A 23,717-nucleotide genomic window follows, 5' to 3' on the forward strand; every position below is an offset into this window, starting at 1 on the left:
GTTAGCATTTGTGTTTCCTTTTCTAACTGGTTAATTTTACTCTTTGATGAATTCAAATCCTTCTTTTTTTTTTTTTAGGTTTTTGCAAGGCAAACGGGGTCAAGTGGCTTGCCCAAGGCCACACAGCTAGGTAATTATTAAGTTTTTGAGACTGGATTTGAACTCAGGTATTCCTGAGTCCAGGGCCGGTGCTTTATCCACTGCACCACCTAGCTGTCCCTCAAATCCTTTTTCAATTGATCAATTTGATTTTTTGAAGAATTACATTCTTTCTGAATTGGTTGTATTTAGGTTTTTTTACACTTTTTAAAATTTATTTTCATACATATGAAATGTATACTTGTAAGTTAGAAAATTTCCTTTTATCTTCCCTACTCACATCCCTCCCCTCAGTAACAAAGAGTCAGGATAGCATTATACATACATATTTTGGATAAACATGTTTATTGATTAGTTATTTTCATTGTCAAGAATTGAGATTCAGGGAAAGTACATAAGAGAAAATTTTATAAAGTATTCAGATTTGGAATGGTTGTTTTGTGTTTGTTTGTGTGTGTGTGTGTGTGTGTGTGTGTGTGTGTGTGTGTGTGTGTGTGTTTGTTTCCTTCTTCTGAATGGGAATAATATTGTCCATAGCTGGTCATTTAATGCAGTTGTCCTAGTTCTCTGAACTGCTGAGAGAAGCTCTTCCATCTAAGGTGTTCATCTGAAAATGTTGTTATTAATGTGTACATAATTTTCTTGGTTCTTCTCCCTTTGCTTAGAATCAGATCCCATAAGTAATTCCATGCTTCTCTAAAGTCACCATTTATGGCCTCTTATAGAACAATAGTATTCCGTAATATTCAAGTATCATAACTTGTTTAGCCATTACCCAATTGATGCATATCTCCACAATTTCCAAGTCTTTTCCACTACAATAAGAGCTACTATGAATATTTTGGTAAATGTATGTTCCCATTTTTTTTTTATAATTTCTTCTGGAAATAGAATTAGAATTGGAATTGTTGGATCAAAGTCTATGAAAAGTTTTATTTCTCATTGGGCATAGTTCTCTATTGTCCTCCAGAATGGTTGGATGATTTCACAACTCCACCAGCAATGCACCAATGTTCCATCCTGCTACAGCATCTCCATCAATCATCATTCTTCCATTTTCTCATCTTGGCCAGTCTGATATTTGGGAAGTGATACCCCATTGCTGTTTTAATTTGTATTTCTTTAATTAAAATGATTTGGAACATTTTTATATGTTTATATATACCTTTAATTTCATTTGAAAACTACTTATATCCTCTGACCATTTATCAATTGGGGAATGACTTGTAACCTTATAAATTTGATGGAATACCATATATTTTAGAAAAGAGAGTTTTATCAGAACTAGTTCTTAAGATTGTTTCTTAGTACGGTTAGGTGGTCTATTGGATAGAGAATTGACCCTGGAGTTAGGAGGACCTGAGCTCAAATCTGACCTGACACTAGCTGTGTGACCATGGATAAGTCACTGAACCACATTACCTTGCAAAAACCAAAAAAAATAAAAGATTGTTTCCCAACTTTCTTCTTTCCTTCATAATTTGGCAGCATTGATTTTATTATTGAAAAACTTTTTTTTACTTTAATATAGTCAAAATCATTTATTTGGAAGTTCATAATATTCTCTATTTCTTGTTCATAAATTTATCACATTTCCATAAATGAGATAGATAAGAGTATTTCTTGGTCTGTTAATTTATGTATGGTATACTTCTTTATGTCTAAACCCTGTACCCATTTTGACCTTATTTTTCTTATAGGGTGTGAGATGTGAATTTTAGTGTAGTTTTTACCATACTATTTTTTGAGTTTTCCCAACGATTTTTGTCCTATAGTGAGTTCATATTCCAATTTTCTCGAATAGTGAGTTCTCATGTCTTTGAGTTTGAGAAACAAAGGATTGCTGTAGCCATCTTTCTTTTTAACCTTTCCTAATCCATTGATCCATTACTCTATTTTTTAAAAAATGAATTCATTTATTTTATAAGAAAAAATTTATTTATTTTGAGTTTTACAATTTTCACCCCATTCTTGCTTCCCTCCCCGCAACTCCCCAGAAGGCATTCTGTTAGTCTTTACATTGTTTTCATGGTATACACTGATCCCAGTCGAATTTGAAGACAGAGAAATCATATTCATAAGGAAGAAAATTAAAGTATGAGATAGTAAAGTTACATAATAAGATAACTTTTTTTCCTAATTTGTAGGTAGTGTTCTTTGGTCTTTGTTTGAAGGCCATAATTCTTTCTCTGGATACAGATAGTATTCTCTATTTGCAGATAGCCCAAAATTGTCCCTGGTTGTTGTGCTGATGGAATGAGCAAGTCCATCAAGGTGGATCATAACCCCCCAGGTTCCTCTTAGGGTATACAATATTTTTGTGGGTCTGCTCATCTCATTCAGCATTAGTTTCTTGCAAATCCTTCCAGACTTCCCTGAATTAGAATTGCTCCTAGTTTCTAACAGAACAATCATTTTCTATGTCATACATATACCACAGTTTGTTAAACCATTCCCCAACTGGAGGCCATTTAGTTAATTTCCAATTCTTTGCTACCACAAATAGAGATGCTATGAATATTTTTGTACAAGTGATGTTTTTACCCTTTTTTTCATAAACTCTTCAGGGTAAAGACCCAGTAGTGGTATTGCTGGATCAAAGGGTATGCAGATTTTTGTTGCCATTTCTGCATAATGCCAAATTGCTTTCCAGAAAGGTTAGATGAATTCACAGCTCCATTAACATTGTATCAGTGTCCCAGATTTCCCTCATCCCTTCCAACATTGATCATTGTCATTTCTGGTCATATTGGCCAGTCTTTGAGGTGTGAGGTGGTATCTCAGAGATGCTTTAGTTTTCATTTCTCTAGTAAGCAATGAATTGCAGTCATTTTTCATATGACTATGGTTTGCTTTGATTTCCTCAGCTGTAAATTGTCTTTGCATATCCTCTGACCATTTGTCAATTAGGGAATGGCTTGTGTTTTAGAATATTTGATTCAGTTCTCTGTATATTTTAGAAATGAGTCCTTTGTTAGAAATACTAGTTGTAAAAATTGCTTCCCAATTTACTACATTTCTTTTGAGCTTGGTTACAGTGGTATTTTCTGTGCAAAAAGATTTTTAATTTAAAGAAATCAAAATCATCTATTTCGTGTTTAATGATGCTCTCCATCTATTCCTTGGTCATAAATTGCTTCCCTTTTCATAGATCTGACAGGTAAACTACTCCTTGATCTTCTAGTATGCATCTAAAATTGTTTTTGTGTCTAAATCTTGTATCCAATTGGATCTTGTCTTGGTATAAGGTGTAAGGTGCTTGTTTAATCTAAGTTTCTTCCATACTAAATTCCAATTTTCCTAATGCTTTGATCAAAGAGAGTGTTTTTATTCCAATACCCGGACTCTTTGGGTTTATCAAACAGCAGATTACTGTAATCATTTCCTGCTACTGCAACTAGTCAATCCCACTGATCCATGACTCTATTACTTAGCCAGTACCAGGCAATTTTGATGACTGATGCTTCATAATATAATTTTACCTCTGGTAAGGCTAAGCTCTCTTCTTTCATACTTTTTTTTTCATTGAATTGCTGGAATTTCTTGACTTTTTATTTCTCCATATAAATTGACTTAGAAATTTTTCTAACTTATTAAAGTAATTTTTTTGGAATTTTGATTGACAGTTCAGTAAACAAGAAGTTTAGTTTTGAGGAGCAGCTAGGTGGCATAGTGGATAAAGCACTGGCCTTGGAGTCAGGAGTACCTGGGTTCAAATCCAGTCTCAGACACTTAATAATTACCTAGCTATATGGTCTTGGGCAAGCCACTTAACCCCATTTGCCTTGCAAAAACCTAAAAAAAAGTTTAGTTTTGGTGGAATTTTCATGTTTATTATATTATCCCAACCTATCTATGAACAGTTGGTGTTTGCCCAGGTATCTGAATCTGATTTCATTTATGTGAGAAGTATTTTATAATTATTTTCAAAAAGTGTTTCAGTCTACTTTGGCAGGTAGACTCCCAGGTATTTTATATTGTCTGAGGCTACTTTGAATGGGATTTCTCTTTCTAGCTCTTTCTGCTGTATCTTGCTAGTCATATATAGAAATGTTGAGGATTTATGGAGGTCCATTTTATATACTGCTACTTTGCTAAAGTTGCTAATTATATCTAATATGACTTCTTGGGATTTTCTAGGTATACCATCATGTCATCTGCAAAGAGTGAGAGTTTTTGTCTCCTTGCTTCCTATTCTAATTGCTTCAATTTCTTTTTCTTCTCTTATTGCTGAGGCTAACATTTCTAATATGTTACTGAATAGTTGTGGTGATCCTTGTTTCACCACTGATCTTATTAGGAATGCCTCAAGCCTATCTCCATTGCATATAATATTTGTTGATGGTTTCAGATAGATATTGCTTTTAATTCTAAGAAACAAAGCATTTATTCCTATATTCTCTAGTGTTTTTATGAGGAATGGGTGCTGTATTTTGTCAAAAGCTTTTTTCAATAATATATCGATATAATCACATGGTTTCTGATAGGTTTGTTATTGATATAATTAAATATACTAACAATTTCCCTAATATCGAACCAACCCTGCATTTCTGAGATTATTCCTACTTGACCATAATTATATCCTAGTGATAACTTGTTGTAATTTTTTGTTAATATTTTATTTAATATTTTTGCATCTATATTCATCAGGGAGACAGGTCTATAATTTTATTTCTCTGTTTTAATGATTGCTGCTTTAGTTATCAGCACCACGTTGGTGTCATACAAAGAGTTAGGAAGAGTTCCATCTTCACCTATTTTTCCAAAGACTTTATATAGAATTGAAACCAATTGTTTCTTAAATATTTGGTAGAATTCACTTGTGAATCCATCAGGCCCTGGAGATTTTTTCTTAGGGATGTCAATAATGGCTTGTTGAATTTCTTTGTCTGAGATAGGTTTATTTATGTTTTTAATTTCCTCAGCATTTAATCTGGGCAACTTATATTTTTATAAATATTCATTTATTTCACTTAGATTGTCAAATTTTTTGGCATAGAATTGGGCAAAATAATTCAAAATTGTTACTTTAATTTCTTACTCATTGGTGTTGAGTTCACATTTTGATTTATGATACTAGCAATTTGGTTTTCTTCTTGTTTTTTAATCAGATTGACTACAGGTTATCAATTTTATAGGGTTTTTTTCATAAAACCAGCTGTTGGTTTTCTTTATTAGTTCAATAGTTTTCTTGCTTTCAATTCTTTTAATTACTCCTTTAATTTTTATAATTTCTAATTTGTTATTTAATTGGGGAGTTTTAATTTGTTCTTTCTCTAATTTTTTAGTTGCATAGTTAGTTCATTGATTTCTCCTTTCTCTATTTTTTTCAGGTAAGCATTTAAAGATATAATATATGCCTTGAGTGTATCCCATAGGTTTGGTATGTTGTTTCATTATTGTCAACACCTAGAATGAAATATTTAATTATTTCTATAATTTCTTGCTTGATCCACTCATTCTTTAAAATGAGGTTATTTCATTACCAATTAGTTCTGGGTCTATATTTCCCTGTCCCATTATTACATATGATTTTTATTTTATTATTATCTAAGAAAGATGTATTCACTATTTTTGCCTTTCTGCAAGTGATCATTTAGTTTTTATGTCCTAGTACATGGTCAGTTTCATTGTAAGCACCATGTACTGCAGAGAAAAAATATATTCCTTTCTATCCCCATTCAGTTTCCTCCATAGGTCTATCATATCTAGATTTTCTAACAATCTCTTAACTTCCTTCTTGTTTATTTGATGATTTGATTTCACTAAATCTGAGAGGGATGTTGAAGTCTCCCACTATTAGAGTTTTGCTGACTATGTCTTCCTGTAATTTTTTCAACTCCTCCTCTAATAATTTGAATTCTGTATCATTGGGTGCATACCTATTAATTGTGAAATTATTTTATTGTCTATTTTACCTTTCAGGAGGATTTAGTTTCCTTATCTCTTTTCATGCTATCTATTTTTGCAGCTGCCTTGTCTGAAATAACAATTGCTACCCCCGCTTATTTCACTTCAGCTGAAGCAAAATATATTTTGCTCCTACCTTTTACCTTTACTCTATATGTACCTCTCTGCTTCAAATGGGTATCTTGAAAGCAGGATATTGTAGAATTCTGATTTTTAATCCACTCTGGTATCCACTTACCTCTTTTTTTCCTTTTTATTAGTTTTTGCAAGGCAATAGGATTAAGTGGCTTGCCCAAGGCCACATGGCTAGGTAATTAAAAAGTGTCTGAGGCCAGATTTGAACTCAGGTACTCCTGACTTCAAGGCCAAGGCTCTATCCACTGCACCACCTAGCCGCCCCTATCCACTTACCTCTTAAAGGAAAGTTTATCCCAATCACATTCAAATTTATAATTACTAATTCTTTTGTCCCCTTCAAGCTACCTTCCTTCTCTTTGTAGTTTTCCCCATTTTTCCCTTTATCCATATCCCCAGTGTTTTTTCCTGAATACTACCACCTTCAATGTGTTTGCCCTTGTATATCAACCAGCCTGCCCTTTCTTTGCCCTTTCCTTTTGCCCATTCTTCCTTTCCTTCTATTAGTTTGCCTTTTTCTCCCCATCACCATCCCCCTCCCTTTTTCTCTTTTTAATGCTTGAAAGATAAATGTTTTAACTTAACTGTGTCTAACTTATCTTTAAGCTACATCTGATGAGATGAAGATTCATGTGGTTCTCACCTCCTCCCTTCTTTGCCTCAATTGCAATTGGTCTTCTGTACCTCTTGATGTAATAGGATTTACCCCATTCAGTCTCCTTCCATCCTCCCTTCTCCTTACTGTACCACTTTTTAAGGAGATATTGTTTTTAAATCATTCTATCTGAGTCACAGAAAAGTTATGAGTGTCCATCATTTCTGGGTATGTATATTCTCTCTAATAGAGGTAAAATTCTCAAGAGTTTTGAGGCTCTTTCTCTCAAGTGGATATATAGCCAGTTTCATCTTATTGGATAGCAGTTCTTTTTATCTTTTCATGTGTCTCTTGAACCTCCTGTTTGATGTCCAAATTTTCTGTTTCGCTCTGGTCTATTCATCATGAAATCTTGGAAGTCTCCCATTTCATTGAATGTTCATCCCCCCCCCCCCCAAAAAAGAATGCTCAGCTTTGCCAGGTGATGAATTCTTTGACTGTATTTCAAGCTCCCTTGCTGAGTTGAAGATCTGAGAGAGTTATTCTCATTTTATATTTGTCCAGTTGTATTTTCCAAGAATTTGTTTTCTTGTTGGGAGATTTTAATTTTCTCTTTCAATGTGTTACTTTTCTCTTGAGTTTCTTTTCCCAATATTTCCACTTGATTTTTAAACTCCTTTCTGATTTCTTCAAGGAAGTCTTTCTGGGCTGGAGTACAATCCATATTCTCTGCAGTGCTTGATCTCTCTTGGTTAGAATTTGTTCCTTCTACATATTTTTCCATGTGGCCTCCTTTTATCTGGCCTTATTTTTTCATATTTCTAGGATCTTGTTGGGGGCGGGGTGGTCTGGCTCTCAGAGATTTGCTTTTGAAAATCCTAGAGACTTTGTTCACTTGGTTTAGTAATTCCAAGGGCCAGTCAAGAAGGGGCTCTGTTTGCTTTCTCTAGAGTGTTGGAAGTCCTCAGCAGCAGGGTCTGAGTTGAACTTGAACATTGGACTGGGCCCTGGAGGAGGTATTTAATCTCTTTCTGTTTGATTGATCTCTGCTGCCCTGAGGGAGTATGTGGGGGGTTGTTTATTGTTTGTTCTAGGCAAAGGGCTCTGCTGAAAGTATTGAACTCAGTTCCCTGATCTAACTAGTTGTTCTCCAGGCATGCTCTGAGATTCTGTACTGGGACTCACCCTCTGTAGCTCTTCTCCCCCTGGCCAAAGACTCTGCAGCTACTATTGGATCCGGCACCCACCACTCACCAAAAAGGCTGGTCCTCTGGCTTACCCCAGCTGTAGTCCCTGCACTGATCTTCTTTTTTTGTCTCCTGGTTCACCCATGGTCCCCTGAGATAGGCAATCTTGGTAGGTGTTCTTCTCCTAGCTTCTCTTTCTCTTCTCTTGTTGATGTAATTTCTGTTAAGAGGTTTCTCTCATGTTGTTTTTGAGGGGAAAGAGGAGCACGTATCACAGTGCCTGTCTTCTCTCTGCCTTCTTGGCCAGAAGTTATCATTTTTCTATTTTCATCCAAATGCATGTGTACATTTTTTATTCTTTTGCCTTACCCTCCCTTTCCCTCCCCTCCACCATACAAGGAAAGCTGATAATCTTTATTTTGATTCCATATTATGTTTGATAAAAATTGAAAGTGTTGAGAAAAATATCCTTGAGGAAAAAGTAAAATATTAGAGATGGCAAAGTTATGTAGTACATAAGATAAACTTTTTCTTAAAAAGTTGAAGAGTGTAAACTCTATTGTTCTTCCTCTAAATGCAGATACTGCAAAAAATGTCCGTGATAATTGCACTGATGGAATAAGCAAGTCCATTAAGGTTGATCATCAGCCCCATGTTGTATTTAGGGTGTATAATGTTCTTCTGGTTCCACTCATCTCACTCATCTTCAATTCTTACTAGTCTTTCCAGTCTTCTCTGAAATCTCAGACCTCTTGGTTTCTAATAGATCAACAGTGTTCCATAAACATACATATAGCACAATTTCTTCAGCCATTTCCCAATGGATGGACGTGCCCTTGATTTCCAATTCTTTGCCACTACAAACAGAGCTGCTATCAATATTTTTGCAGAAATGATGTTTTTACTCTTTGATCTGATCTCCTCAGGTTATAGACCCATTTGTGGTAATGCTGCATCAAATTGTATACACATTTTTATTGCCCTTTGAGCATATTTCCAAATTGCTCTCCAGAAAGGTTGGATGAGTTCATAGTTCTACCAACAATATATTAGTGTCCCAGATTTCCCACTTCCCTTCCAACACTGATCATTTCCCTTTCTGGTCATACTGGACAATTTGAGAAGTGAAGTATGAGATGGTACTTCAGAGATACTTTGATTTTCATTTCTCTAATCAGTAAAGATTTAGAGCAATTTTCACATGATTATGTATTATTTTTTTATTTTCTCATCTACAAATTGCCTTTGCATATCCTTTGATCATTTGCCATTTGGGGAATAGCTTGTTTTTTAATACATTTGACTCAGTTATCTATAATATTTTAGAAATTAATCCTTTGTCAGAAACACTAGTTGTAAAAAGTTTCCCAATTTATTAATTTATTTTGATATTGATTACAGTGTATTTCTTTGTGCAAAGGCTTTTTAATTTAATGTAATCAAAAATTATCTAATTTCTTTTTAATGATGTTCTACATCTCTTCCTTGATCATAAATTGCTTCCATTTTTGTAGATCTGACAGGTAAACTATTCCGTGTTCTCTTACCTTAATTAAAATATTGTCTTTTATGTCTAAACTCTGTACCCTCTTTGATCTTACTTTCGTATAGGGTGTAAGATATTTGCCTAATGCAACTTATCTTAATTCTAATTTATTTATCCCAACATGTTTTATCACAGAGAGAGTTCTTATCCCAGAAGCTGGGCTGTAAGGGTTCATCAAACAGCAAATTTGCTATAATCATTTCTTGCTGTCTCTTCTGCACCGAATATATTCCACTGATCCATCATTTTATTTCTTAGCCAGTGGCAGAAATTTTTTTGACTAATGCTATATAAGATAATAAGATAATCTTTAAGTCACCTTCTTTTACACACTATTTCATTAAATCTCTTGATATCCTTTTTTTTTTTTAGACTTTTGCAAGGCAAACAGGATTAAGTGACTTGCACAATGCCACACAGCTAGGTAATTATTAAGTGTCTGAGGCCAGATTTGAACCCAGGTACTCCTGACTCCAGGGTCAGTGCTTTATCCACTGCACCACCTAGCTGACCACAATCTCTTGATATTCTTGACTTTTGGTTCTCAAAATGAATTTAGATACATTTTTTTCTAGCTCATTAAAGTAATTTCTAGGAAGTTTAATTAGCAAGGCACTAAATAAGTAGTTTAATACATGTAAAATTGTCATTTTTATTATGTTAGCTCAGACTATCCATGAGCAGTTGATATTTGCCCAGTTATTTAGATCTGATTTTATTTGTGTGAAAAGTGTTTTATATTTGTTTTCATAGAGTTTCTGAGTCTGTCTTGGCAGGTAGACACCCAATTATTTTATATTGTCTGAAGTTATTTTAAATAGGATTTCTTCTTCCAGGTCTTGCTCCTGTATCTTACTCATAATATCTAGAAATGCTGAGGATTTATTTGAGTTTCCTTTATATCCATCAACTTTCCTAAAGTTGATAATTGTTTCTAGTAGTTTTTTCCCCTGTCTTTTTAGGGTTCCAGGTATACCATCATGTCATCTGCAAAGAATGAGAGCTTTGTTTCTTACTTCTCAAATCCAATTCCTTCAATTTCTTTTCCTTTTATTGTTCCTGAAGTTAACATTTCTTTTGTTTTTTCAGTACCAAGTCACTTTATTGGGATGTAAATGGTGGTCGTTTTTTGGTACAGATTATGAAAAAGGTCAGATAACCAAAATATGCATGCACTGAAAGACAGCAGGAGTCTGGCCCACAGTTCCCAGGTCTGGGGGGAGCCGGGGTGGCTTAGCTCTCGTGGTCGCTGTCTCCAAGGGTGTGCTTGTCAAAAAGATATTCCGCCATGGCAGAATCGGGGGACCCCATCTTGCGCAGCTTGGTTACATGATCACCCAGCTGTTTGATGGACTTGACCTGTCAGTTAGTGGGTCTCGATGAAATCCCATAGATGGGGGTCGTTCTTGTCAGTTGCCAGCTTGTGCAGTTCCAGTAGAGACTGATTGACGCTTTTTTTCCAAGTGCAGCGCGCACTCCATGGGGTTCAGCCGCTTTCCCAGTCATCGCGGTCCGGTTTCTTGATGTCCTGCAGGAAGATGCGGCCCCCGCGGTGGTTCTGCAGCTTCAGCAGCTTCTCGGCTTGCTCGTGCTCCTCTCGGGACTGGCGCGGGAAGTACTTGGCCAAGTTCCTCAGCGCCAAGTCGTAGCTGTTGAAGTAGTAGGACATGCTCAGGTACACGTAGGAGGGGTTGATCTGGCGGTTGATGTAGGCCTCCGAGTCCTGGTGGTAGTTCTGGCACACCTGAGAGGGAGACGCGACGGTCATGGCAGCAGCGGCGGTGGCGGGCGGCTGCTCAGAGGGCAGAAGTGTCGGGGCGTGGAGGTGAAGGTGGACAGGTGGCTAAGGGCGGCTCCGGCCGGGAATCATGTTGGTTCCCTTCAAGCACTGTTGAAGCAGGAAACCACAGCGACTCCCCTCCCTGCTCTTCTTGAAGTTAACATTTCTAATACAATATTGAATGATAATGGTGATAGCGGCTATCCTTTTTTTCAAGGGAATCACTCTAACATTCCTATTCAAATAATGCTTGTTGATTGTTACTAATAGATGTTTCTTATTTTTCTAAAGAACAATCTATTTATTCCTATGTTCTCTAGTGTTTTTAGTAGGAATGGGTACTGAATTTTTTCAAAGGCTTTTAAAGCAAACATTGAGATAAGCATGATTTCTGCTGGTTTGTTATTGATATAGCCAATTACTTATACTGACAGTTTTTCTAATATTTAGCCAGCTCTACCTACCTGAGATAAATCGTGCATGGTCATAGTCTATTATCCTATTGAAAACTTGTAATCACTTTGCAAAGATTTTAAGATTTTTTTCCTGCATATTCATTAGGGAAATTGGTCTATAATTTTCTTTCTCTGTTTTGACTCTTCCTGGTTTAGGTATCAGCATCATATTGAAGTGATAGAAGGAGTTAGGCAGAGTTCCATCTTCAACTATTTCTCCAAAGATTTTTTGATGGAACTGGAACCAATTGTTCCTTAAATGTTGGATAGAATTCATTTGTGAATCCATCTAATTCTGGAGATTTATTCTTAGGGAATTCAATAATGGCTTGTTGAATTTCTCTTTCTGAGATTGGGTTACCTAGGAAAAGGGGAAGGGAAGAAAATTCATTTGAATTTAACCTGGGCAACTTATATTCTTGTAAAAATGCATTCTTTTCACTTAGATTACAAAATTTATTGGCATACATTTGGGCAAAATAGTTCCCAAGTTATTATTTTAATTTTGTCCTCATTAGTGGTGAGTTCATCTTTTCCATTTATGATACCAGTAATTCAGTTTTCTTCTTTTTTAATCAAATTAGACAAAGATTTATCTATTTTTTTCTTAAAATAAATTTTTGGTTTTATTTATTAATTCAAGTTTTCTTACTTTTGATTTTTTTAGTTTCTCCTTTAATTTATAGAATTTCTAATTTGGTATTTAATTGGTGGATTTTAATTTGTTCTTTCCCTAATTTTTATGTGAATGTTTAGTTCATTTATTTCTTCTTTTTCTATTTTAGTCGTGTAAGCATTTAAAGATATATTATATTCCCTAAGTACTGCTGTGATTGTATTCCAAAGTTGTGGTATGGGGTCTCATTATTGTCAAAGTCTAGGATGAAATCATCAATTCTAACTATAATTTGCTGTTTGATTAATTTATTCTTTCTTTTAAATTTTTTTTAAAAAATTCTTTATTTAAGGCAATGTGATTAAGTTACTTGCTCAAGGTCACACAGCTAGGCAATTATTCTATTCATTCTTTAAAATGAGGTTATTTAGTTTCCAGTTAGTTTTAGGTCTATCTCTCTGTGACTAATTATTGTTTGTAATTTTTATTTCATTATGGTCTAAGAAAGAAGTATTCACTATTTCTCCTTTTCTGCATTTTATTATGAGGTTTTTATGCCCTAGTGCATGGTCAGCTTTTGTATTGATGCCATATAGTACAGAAAAATATAGTATATACATATATATATATATATAGAAAGGAATATATATATATATTCCTTTCTATCTACAGTTAATTATCTCAAAAAGGATGACATGTCTAGGTATTTTAGAATTCTATTTACTTCATTAACTTCTTTCTTTTTCATTTTATGATTAGATTTATCTAATTCTGAGAGAGAGAAATTGTGGTCTCCCACCAGTAGAGTTTTGTTGTCTATGTCTTCCTGTAACTCATTCAGTTTCTCCTCTAAGAATTTGGATGCAAAAACCAGTTAGTGCATACATATTTAGTATTGAGATTGCTTAATGATCTATGGGACCTTTTAGGAGTATATAGTTTACTTCCATACCTGTTTAAATGAAATCTATTTTTGCCACTGTTCTGTCTGAGATAAGGATTGCTACCCCTGTTTTTTTCACTTCAACTGAAGCATAATATATTCTATCCCAACCTTTTAACTTTACTCTATATGTAACTCTCTGCTTCAAATGAGTTTCTTATAGGATTCTGATTTTAATCCACTCTGCTATCTGCTTACATTTTATGGGAAAGTTCATCCTGTTCACATTCAAAGTTCTAATCACTCACTCTTTTCATCCCAACATGCTATCTTCTTCTGGTTGCATTTCCCCCTTGTTTCAACCTCTTCATATTCCCCAGTTTTTTCCTTCTGATAACCACTTCCTTCAGTTCCCTTATATCCAAACCCCCTTTCCCTTTCCCTTTATTTCCTCTTCCTACTGTTTGTTACTCTTTTCCTTCTCCCTTCCCCTTTTCCCTCTTATTCCTTGAAAGGTAAAATAAATTTCTTAATGTAACTGAGTCCATATACGTTAATACTTCTTTGAGTCAAATCTGATGAGAGTAAAATTCAGCTGTTTCACACCTCCTCTCCCCTTCCCCTCTATTGCAATATACCCTTTCTACTTTTTCATGTAATGTAATTTACACCATTCAGTCACCTCCATCCTCCTGTCTTTTTCTTGTCCTTTTTTTAAAGGAGATATTGTTTTTAAATCATTATATCAGAGTCCTGGACAAGTCATGAGTGTCCATTACTTCTGGCCAAGTATATTCTCTCTAATAGAGATATCATTCACAAGTGTATGAGTATCTTTTTCCAGGTGGTGATATAGCCAGTTTCATCTCACTGAATATTTTTTTTTTTCTTTTTCCCTTATTTATCCTATCATGTACCTCTTGAGTACCTTGTTTATACTCCAAGTTTTCTATTTATCTCTGGTCTTTTCTTCAGGAAAGGTTGGAATTCTCAAATTCATTAAACATTAATCCTATCCCCAGAAAGAGAAGGCTCAGTTTTGCTGAATAGGGAATTCTTGGCTGCATTCCAGGCTCCCTTGTTTTTCAGAATTTCATATTCAAGGCCATGATGAGATATTTTCCATTTTCTACTTTTTTAAAAAATATTTTGGTTCTTTTCTGATAGATTGTTGTTATTTCATGGAGTTATTGATTTCCAAAGATTCTAATCTTTTTTTAGAGAAATATTTTCTTCATTTATGTTTTGCAACTCTTTTTCCAATTAGTCAATTCTATTTTTGAAGGAGCTTTCCATTTGCCCAAATGTGATTTTTGAGATAATTATTTTCTTTTTGCACTTGTCCTATTGCATTCTGGATGGATTTGTTTTCTTGTTGCAAGATGATAATTTTCTATTGCAAAGTGTTAACTTTCTCTTGTGTTTCTTTTCCCAATTTATCCAATTGTTTTTTAAATTCCTTCATAATGTCTTCTAAGAAGTCTCTCTAGGCTGGAGACCAATTCATATTCTCCTCAGAATTTCTAGACATCTCTGAGTTAGTTTCTTTGTCTTCAAGGTAGTTTTTGATGAAACTTCCCCCTTTATGATGCTTTTGCTTCATTTTTCTAGGATTTTTTGTTGGGGGATGGGCTGATTCATAAATCTTTGGTGTTGAAATCCCCAGAGACTTTGCTCACTGGTCTTTGTAATTCTAAGTGGGCTGGCCAGTAGGAGAGCTAGAAACTTCCTTTTGATTGTTTGCGACCTTGATTTGTGGCCCAATCCCTAGGTCTTGGAGGTTGGGATGGCAGTAGGTTCTTGGTTATCCTGGAACAATGTGAGTTGGGCCATTGGACTATGTTGTTAATCTCCTTACTCCACACTCAGCACTGAGGGAGATCTGTCTACTCCTAAGCATGGAGGGGAAGGTGTATGTAGCAGGGTGGTTGCTCCATTTGTTCTAGGAAGAATCACTTTCACCCACAGGGAAGGAGGGGACAGGACTGGAATCAAGGGGATTCTGCTGAAAACACAGAGATTTGAGACCCTGGTCTAGCAGGCCAGCAGAGCTGGCTGGATTGATGTCTAGCTGCTACACTGGAGCTCTCCCACCTGCAGTTCTACAGCTGTTCTCAGGTTAGTCCCCAGGTCTCACCCTACACTGGTTCTCTGCATTCTGCCCTTGGCTCACCCACACTCCCCTGAGACAGACCTTGTGGGTCAATGTTCTCCTTTTTTCTCCTTCTCTGAATTTTGTGGATCTAAATTCTGTGAAAAGGCTGGATTCATATTAGTTCTGAGGGAAAGCCAAGAGATGTTAAGACAATGCCTAATGCCTGGCTTCTCTCCATTACCTTGGTCTGAAGTCCCCATTACTCTATTTATTATCCAGTATCAGGCAATTCTTTTTTTTAGGTTTTTGCTAGACAAATGGGGTTGAGTGGCTTGCCCAAGGCCATACAGCTAGGTAATTATTAAGTGTCTCAGACCAGATTTGAACTCAGGTACTCCTGATTCCAGGGCCAATGCTCTATTCACTGCACCATCTAGGTGCCCCAGTATCAGGCAACTCTGATGACTGCCACTTTATAATTTAGTTTTAGATGTGGTAGAGGTAGGTCACTTTCCTTTCCATTTTTTTCTCAGTTCCCTTGCTATTCTTGAACTTTCATTGTTCCAGATGAATTTTGTTAGTATTTTTTCCAGCTTGGCAATGTAGTTCTTTGGTGGTTTGCTTGGTATGGCACTGAATAAATATTTTAATTTGGCTAGAATTGTCATTTTATCATATTATCTTGATCTAGTCAATGGCATATTATATTTTTCCAGTTATTTAGATCTAACTTTATTTGAATGATAAGTGTTTTATAAATTTTGGGGGAGGTAGATTCCAGTATTTGATGTTGTCTATAGTTATGTTAAATGTAATTTCTCATTCTAGCTCTTACTCTTGAGCTTTGATGTTCATATTTAGACATGCTAATAATTTATATGCATTTTTATACCCTGCTACTTTGCTGAATTTAATTTTTTCAAGGAGATTTTTTGATGATTTTCTCGAGTTAGCTAAGTATGTTATTTCATCTGCAAAGAGTGAAAATTTTGCTTCTTCGGTATTAATTCTGATTCCTTTAATTTCTTTTTCTTCTTTTATTACTACAGCTAGCATTTTTAATATTCCATTAAATTATAATGGTGATAAAGGGCAGCCTAGTTTCACCCATTTATTGGAAATGCTCTAAGTTTATTCCTATTACATATAATATTTGTTTATGATTTTAGAAAGATATTATTTTTATTTTAAGGAAAACTCCATTTAAACTCCTATTAAAAACAGGAATGGATGTTGTATTTCATCAAAGATTTTTCAGCATCTTTTGAGATAATTATATGATTTCTGTTGATTTTCTCATTGACATGTTTAATCATGTTGAGTGCTCTTCCTAATGTTGAACCACCCCTCCCTACCAGGTATACATCTTAGCTTATCATGATGTATTTTCCTAGTAATAACTTGCTATAAACTCATTTGTTAAAATTTTATTAAAAATAAAGAATCTGTTATCAATATCTATTAGGGAGATTAGTCTAAAATTTTCTTTGTCATTTTGTTTCTTCCTGGTATAGGTATCATTCATTTCATAAAAGGGGTTTGGTAGAACTCCTTCATTGCTAATTTTTTTTAAATGGTACATGCCTAAAAGGAATTAATTGTTCCTTAAATTTTTTTTAGGTTTTTGCAAAGCAAATGGGGTTAAGTAGCTTGCCCAAGGCCACACAGCTAGGTAATTATTAAATGCGCAAGGCCGTATTTTAACTCAGATACTCCTGACTCCAGGGCCAGTGCTCCCTCCACTGTGCCCACTAACCACTCCAGTCCTTAAATGTTTGATAGAAAACACTTGTAAATCCATCTCCACTTGTAGACTTTTTCTTGGTGAATTTATTAATAATTTCTTCAATTTATTTTCCTAAAATGGGGTTATTTAAATAACTTATTTCCTCTTCTGTTAATCTGAGCAGTTTGTATTTTTGAAATTACTTATCCATTACACTGAGGTTATCCAATTTATTGGAATACAGTTTGACAAAGTAGCCCAAATTATTTCTTTAATTTCCTCCTTATTGGTGGTTCGTTCAACCTTTTGATTTTTGAAAATGTAATTGTTTATCTTCTTTCTTTTTAATTAAGATTAACCAAAGGTTTGTCTATTTTATTGACTTTTTCACAAAATCAACTCTTGTTTCTATTTATGAGATCAATTATTTTCTTTTCATTTTTATTAATTTCTCCCTTGATTCTCAGAAGTTCTTCTTTGAAACTTAATTGACCCTTTTTATTTGCCTACTAAATTCATTGATCTCTTTCTTTATTTAATTCATATAGTCATTTAGAGATATAATGTTCCCCCTCAGCCTTGGCTGTATACCATAAATATTGGTATAATTTCCCATTATTATCATTTTCTTGGATATAATTATTGATTATTTCTATAATTTACCACCTGATTCCCCCAATTATTTAAGATTAAGCTATTTAGTTTGCAATTAGTTCTTGATTTATCATTCCATGATCCTATATTACATGTAATTTTTATTGCATCGTCATCTGAGAAGCATGTATTTATTATTTTTGCCTTTCTTTATTTGATTATAAGGTTTTTGTGCCCTAGTACATGGTCAATTTTGGTATGCCATGAACTTCCATGAACAGCTAAAAAAAGGTCTATTCTTTTCTGTCCCCATTAACCATTCTCCAGCAGTCTATCAGATCTAAGTTTTCTAAAATTCCATTCACCTTCTTAAGTTCCTTCTTGTTTATTTTATTGTTAGATTTATTTAGTTCTGAACAAGGGAGATTGAGGTCTCCCATTATTAAAATTTGGTTGTCTATATCTCCTTGTAATTCACTAAACTTTTATTCTAGGAATTTTGATGCTATACTAATAGATGCATACATGTTTAGTAATTATATAGTTCCATTAGCAATGGTGCCTTTTAATGAGATTGATTTATTTTACTTTATCTGAGATTAGGACTGCTACACCATGTTTTTATATGACAGCTGAGGCATAATATATTCTACTCCAATCTTTTACCTTTTAACTTTATCCCGTATGTATCTCTGTTTCTTTTAAACAACATATTGTAGAATTCTGTTTTTTTAATCAATTCTGCTCACTGCTTCCTTTTTATGGCACCATTCATTCATTCATTCACATTTTTCAGTTAAAATGACTAATTTTGTATTTCCCTCCATGCTATCTTTATCCAATTATGTTTTTCTCTTTCCTTTCTTCTTATTCCTCCTAACCAAAATTTTATTACCTTTCCCCTTTGACTTTTCTTTTAGAAATTTAGTTTTATTTACTGTTGAAGGAATTGCTTTCTTTGCTCAATTTTTGATAATTTTATTTCATGATTCACATTTCCTTTTCCATTTTTCTTCTTCCTATCTTCTTCGGTTTTTAAATTCTTTTTTAAGTTCTTCTATGACCTTTTGGATCTGAGTCCAATTTATAGACTATTTTGAGACTCTCCTGTCAGTATCTTTTCACTGTTTTCTTCTTCTGAGGTGGCATTTTGATCCTTATCTAAGGATGAATAATAGCTTTCTAGAGCGATTTGTCTTTTAGCTTTTTTGTTCTTTTTGACTTTCTGTGATCCAATCATGGGGTATAGGGAACACAGGCCTAATTTTTTTATCTTGGGGTTGAGGTCTCAACCCTAGCTTGTTATTGGCTAAGGTGGTACCTGTGCCATCCAGGCCTCACCTTTGTTTCTTCTTCTATGATCAGATTCTTCCTTTGAAGTAGTTTGTTCCCAACCTAGTCCTGTCACTTGTCCCAGTGTTGCCAGGGCTCAGATGTTGTTGGGGTTGGGTCCTTCCCTACCTTCCTGATATATAGCTGTCAGGACCTATGCTCTTGTCAAGCTGTTGGGGCCTGGAATAATGCATTGTGGCAAAAAGCCTCCATCTGACTTTCCCATTCTCCCTTCTAGCTGGATTTTACTTCCCCTTTTTGCCCTAAAGACACAGACCTTCATTGAATATCCTCCACAATTTCTACTGATGAAAATTCTTTGGATATTATCTTGTTTTTTTGGTGGGATTTGTGGCTTTAATGTCTGTGCAGAAGTTTCATTTAGCTTTGTGTAGGGCTGTGCAGATGTTTCATTTAGCTTTGTGTGGGGAAAAGCTCCAGGATCATGAGCTTCATGCTGCAATCTTGGCTCTGTCCTGGAAGTTTCAAAAATTCAGTCTTTAGCAAAAATTGTTCAGAATGTGGAAAATATTATAGAAGAAACTAGGTATAAGCACCCATCTCACATGGATATAGGGGAGTGCTATTCCAAAGGGAAGGGCAAAGGAGTTAGCTGATTGAAAATGATAGGGTTCAGATTCCCCAGTCCAGAATAGCAGAGAATTGTATCACGTGTCATCTACTGCAGTAATATGACTGATCCAGCAGGAGCTCCAGGGAGAGTTGTCTTTCTTTTGAAGGGCAGAACCACCATGGAATGGGTTTCCCAGAAAAAGGAGACCGCCCCCCCCCCAGCTCCAGAAAGCACTGAGGTTTTGGCAGTATCTTGTGAAATGCAGCTCTATGGAGTATAATAACAAAAGGATAGCATGGCACTAAAAAAGAAAGCTGACATTTTCCTAGTTTAAAACTATTTCCAATTCTATCATCCTGAAGAGTAGCTCACAATTCAAGGATGGAGGATAGGAGAGAAAAGACTATATTGGTTTCCATCTAGAGACTCTTTTGAATATATTGGGTTGTCATACTCTGTCACCAGATGTCAGATGCTTGTACTTGCTCAGCATTAATGAGGCGAAGCAAAACCAATTCAAGACCAACATGCTCCTATAGTAGTCAGACTATCTCCAGTAGTTCTGTTTCCTATCAATCAGTTCAGTGGGTGAACAATTATGGTAAAGGGAAGTGAGTATAGCATACTTCTCACTATAATAAACTTAATTGTGCAAGCCATGCCTCCAATCATTTGGTAGGTTGGTGTGGTCCTCTCCTATATGGAAGGACTAATAGTAATACAGCAAAGCATACTATGTTCACTTTTTAAAATTTCTTTTATGTTTTCTCTTTCTCAAGTGTTTTCCCCTTCTAATTCATTCTTCACAACTTGGCATATAACGAAATATATTAAACACAATTGCACTTGTAAAACCTATAGAACATTGTTTGCTGCCATGGGTTGAGGGAGGTAAAGCTAGCAAAAGTAGGAATGTCCAAAACTACAATAAATAAAAATTTTTTAAAAAAATTTTAAAAAGTGATTCTCTACAGCAAATTTCCAATGTAAACTATTTCTGGTAACAATGTATCCTTTATGAATTATCAGAATTACATAAATATATTTCCAATTTGTAAAACCAACATTATTAAATGAACCCTTGATTATTACTTTTAAAGAAGGTACCAAAGTCTCTGTGAAGTATATTATCTGAAGACATTTGTCTCTATTCTTACATAGCTATATTGCAGAGGCCATATTCAATAGATTAGTCTTATAGATGAGATCTTTTCCAGATTTTTTGACAAGGAGTGGATATCAATCAATAAAACAATTTGGACAAATGAAGAAAAATATCTGAATTAAGGATACATATTTTCCAGAAAAAAAAAATGTGTAACTAGATGCATTGTTGATAGTACTGGCTCATTAGGATATGGACTTTTGGTAGATATGGAGAAACAATGAACGTGACTAAAAATGGACAAGAGCAAGAGAGTTATGAGCAGAAACTGACAATTCTCCTGCCAAGTTGTAATATATATGATTTGGCAGAAAGCAAATCCAATTAATCCTTATTAACAGATAAAGCACATACTGCATTATTACCTGTTAAATATCAAGCCAGTATTATATAAATTGGATTCAGTTATATCAATCAAATTGAAATAAAACAATAACAAGAATAAGGAAAATAACTGCTTTCAGATTTTTAATTTGTGTGTAATCTCATTTGATTAGACAAGTCACTTGCTTTCCCTAATGTCTCATTTACTTCATCAATAAAATTAAAGCAGAAGATTCAGGATATTAAGATCCTTTGCAGCTCTGATAGTCTATATTAAAATAATGAAATGTTTTTTATTAGTTTGTAGCCATAGCTGCTACTGATCACTTGATCACTTGAGAGTTTATCTGACATCATATAAAAAAGCATCTTTACTTTAAAATAAAAGGATCAGAAAATCTATTGAATGATTCATTAAATCTCAAAATTCATTCTTTTCAATATGGCTTTGGTCATTTTTTGACAATAATTCAATTCAGAGCAAGTTTTGGGGGTTTTCTTTCCTGCTGCTTTTCATTCTTTGCTCTTGTTGAAGAGCTCACTTCTCTACTTACAGGTTATTTTAAGTACAGGGTCTTTTTCAGAGAGAGATACCATTTGGAAGTTTATTGTTTAATAAAATTTTGCTTCATACATTGAAATGAAAAATTTTAATCATGACATTCTATTATTATCATTGAAATATTCATCATTGCTAATTAATCTTTATCATATTGCATACTTTTCATAGTATCTTCAAAAGACCAGTGATATAATGAAACTCACAATCTTCATTTTAATACATGGACAAACAGACATTGAAAAAGGGTCTACATGAGGTGACAAAGTAAGCAAAAAATCTAGAGTTCTAAACTGGGTCTTCTGTCTCCATCATAATATACTTGAATTTTCATTTATTTTTAAATCATAACATATAAGGCATATATCTTAACTGTCTTCAATGGTTTTCTTTTAAAAATTAATGCAGAATACAGCACAAGAAATCACGATATGTAAAGACTACAGGTCCTGAAGAGAAATTATCCTCAGTTTATCAAATTGACTAATGAAATGATGAAGAATTTAGAATTATAAATTTAGAAGTAGTAGGAACTTTGGGGGCTTCTTTTCTAACCCTTTGATTTTATAGTTGAGAATACTGAGGTCTATAGAGAAGGAGAACTTACACAAGATCATACCAATAGTAAGGGTCAGACATAGGATTTTAACCTAAATCTAATCCAGAGCCAATGCTCTTCACATGGCATAAAATGTACTTTCTTTGATACCTGTAAAGGGTGAGAAAGTTTGCCAAAACTCAATGCAATTAATTCTAAAAAGAGAGTTGGATCTCCACTAGTTTTTCCATTACATCATTACTAGTCCTAAGACTTTTCTTTATATATTATCTCATGTAATGGACTTTTCTCCCTTCTCCTTTTTATAACCATGAAAACATACCTAGTATGCTCTCTTTTATGGTCTCTGCTTATTAAATAAACTCACATTAAGGAGCTGATGACTCAAAATAAACATATTGCCCTCTTATTAACCCCTCTCTCCAAATTTTCAGTGATTTTTATCTGAAGAATGTAACAATGAAAATTTTAGGAAATAGTAAAGATTTTGGAGAAATTATTTAGAAGAGGATCAGTTCAGATTAAGAAGTCCTTTGTTAAGGATAGTTCAACATAATCAAAAAAATCCATCAGAAATCATAAAAATTGGATTCTTTTGGATTCCATCCTTATACTGTAAGCAGTATATTGAAAATAAATGTTACCTCACTTTCCAGTTTCAACTTTTTAAATGGTGTTAAAATTTATTCTCTCCAATAAATCAGAGTTATTTTGAAAACATTTTTTTGAAATTCCAAGCACTAGAAAATTGAGAATTATTATTTCTATTTTGTTCAGGAAAAAGGATAGAGTTATTCCCATTGTGAAAACTACATAAGTTCCCAGATTGTGAACAAATTTTTCCATGTGTGTCCATCAATTGGGGAATGGCTAAGCAAATTATGGTACATGAATAGTATTGAATATTATAGTTTTAAAAGAAATCATAAATGATCAGACTCTAGAGAAGCATGGAATGAGCAAAAGGATCTGATGCTCACTAGGGGGAGCAGAACCAATAGAACAATATGCACATTAACAACATTGTGAGATGATCAGCCTTGACAGAAGCTACTTCACTCAGCAGTTCAGAGAGCTAGGACAACTTCATTTGACCAGCAATGGACAATGCTATCCCCTTCCCGAGGAAGAATAAAATAAAAAAAATATAAATTTTAAAAACTTTCAGAATCTGCTGAACATTTTATGAAAATTACCTCTTATGTATCTCATTCCCTTAATCCTAATTATTCATACCAATAATAATTAATCTGTAAATATGTTTATGAAATATATGTTTGTAAAATATTAACCTGACTATTCACCACTGAGGGGAGAGGGTAGTAGGGAGGGAAAAATAGTAGGGAGGAAATTTTGTAACTTAAAATTATTTAAATGTATATAAAAGAATGTTGAAAAACTTTTCATTACATGTATTTGGAAAAATAAAATATCAGTTAAAAGAAAACAATATCTCCATTTGAAAATTGTGGTCAATTACAGAAGCTACAGTTGCCTCTCCTGGAAATGTATGTAAAACTGTGACTATAAAGACTTGGGCAAGAGGACAAAACTTCACTGGTGTTTTTTGTGATGGCAGTCAG

The 23,717-nt window shown here is 34.3% G+C and overlaps 1 pseudogene; it reads right to left on the reverse strand.

The window, feature by feature from the left end:
* Positions 1-10,543: 10,543 nt before the first annotated feature.
* On the reverse strand, positions 10,544-11,240 carry LOC141515045 (ferritin heavy chain-like; annotated as a pseudogene).
* Between the last annotated feature and the right edge of the window lie 12,477 nt (positions 11,241-23,717).

Source organism: Macrotis lagotis, chromosome 1 (genome assembly GCF_037893015.1).
Source record: "Macrotis lagotis isolate mMagLag1 chromosome 1, bilby.v1.9.chrom.fasta, whole genome shotgun sequence".
In the NCBI taxonomy this organism is placed as follows: domain Eukaryota; kingdom Metazoa; phylum Chordata; class Mammalia; order Peramelemorphia; family Peramelidae; genus Macrotis; species Macrotis lagotis.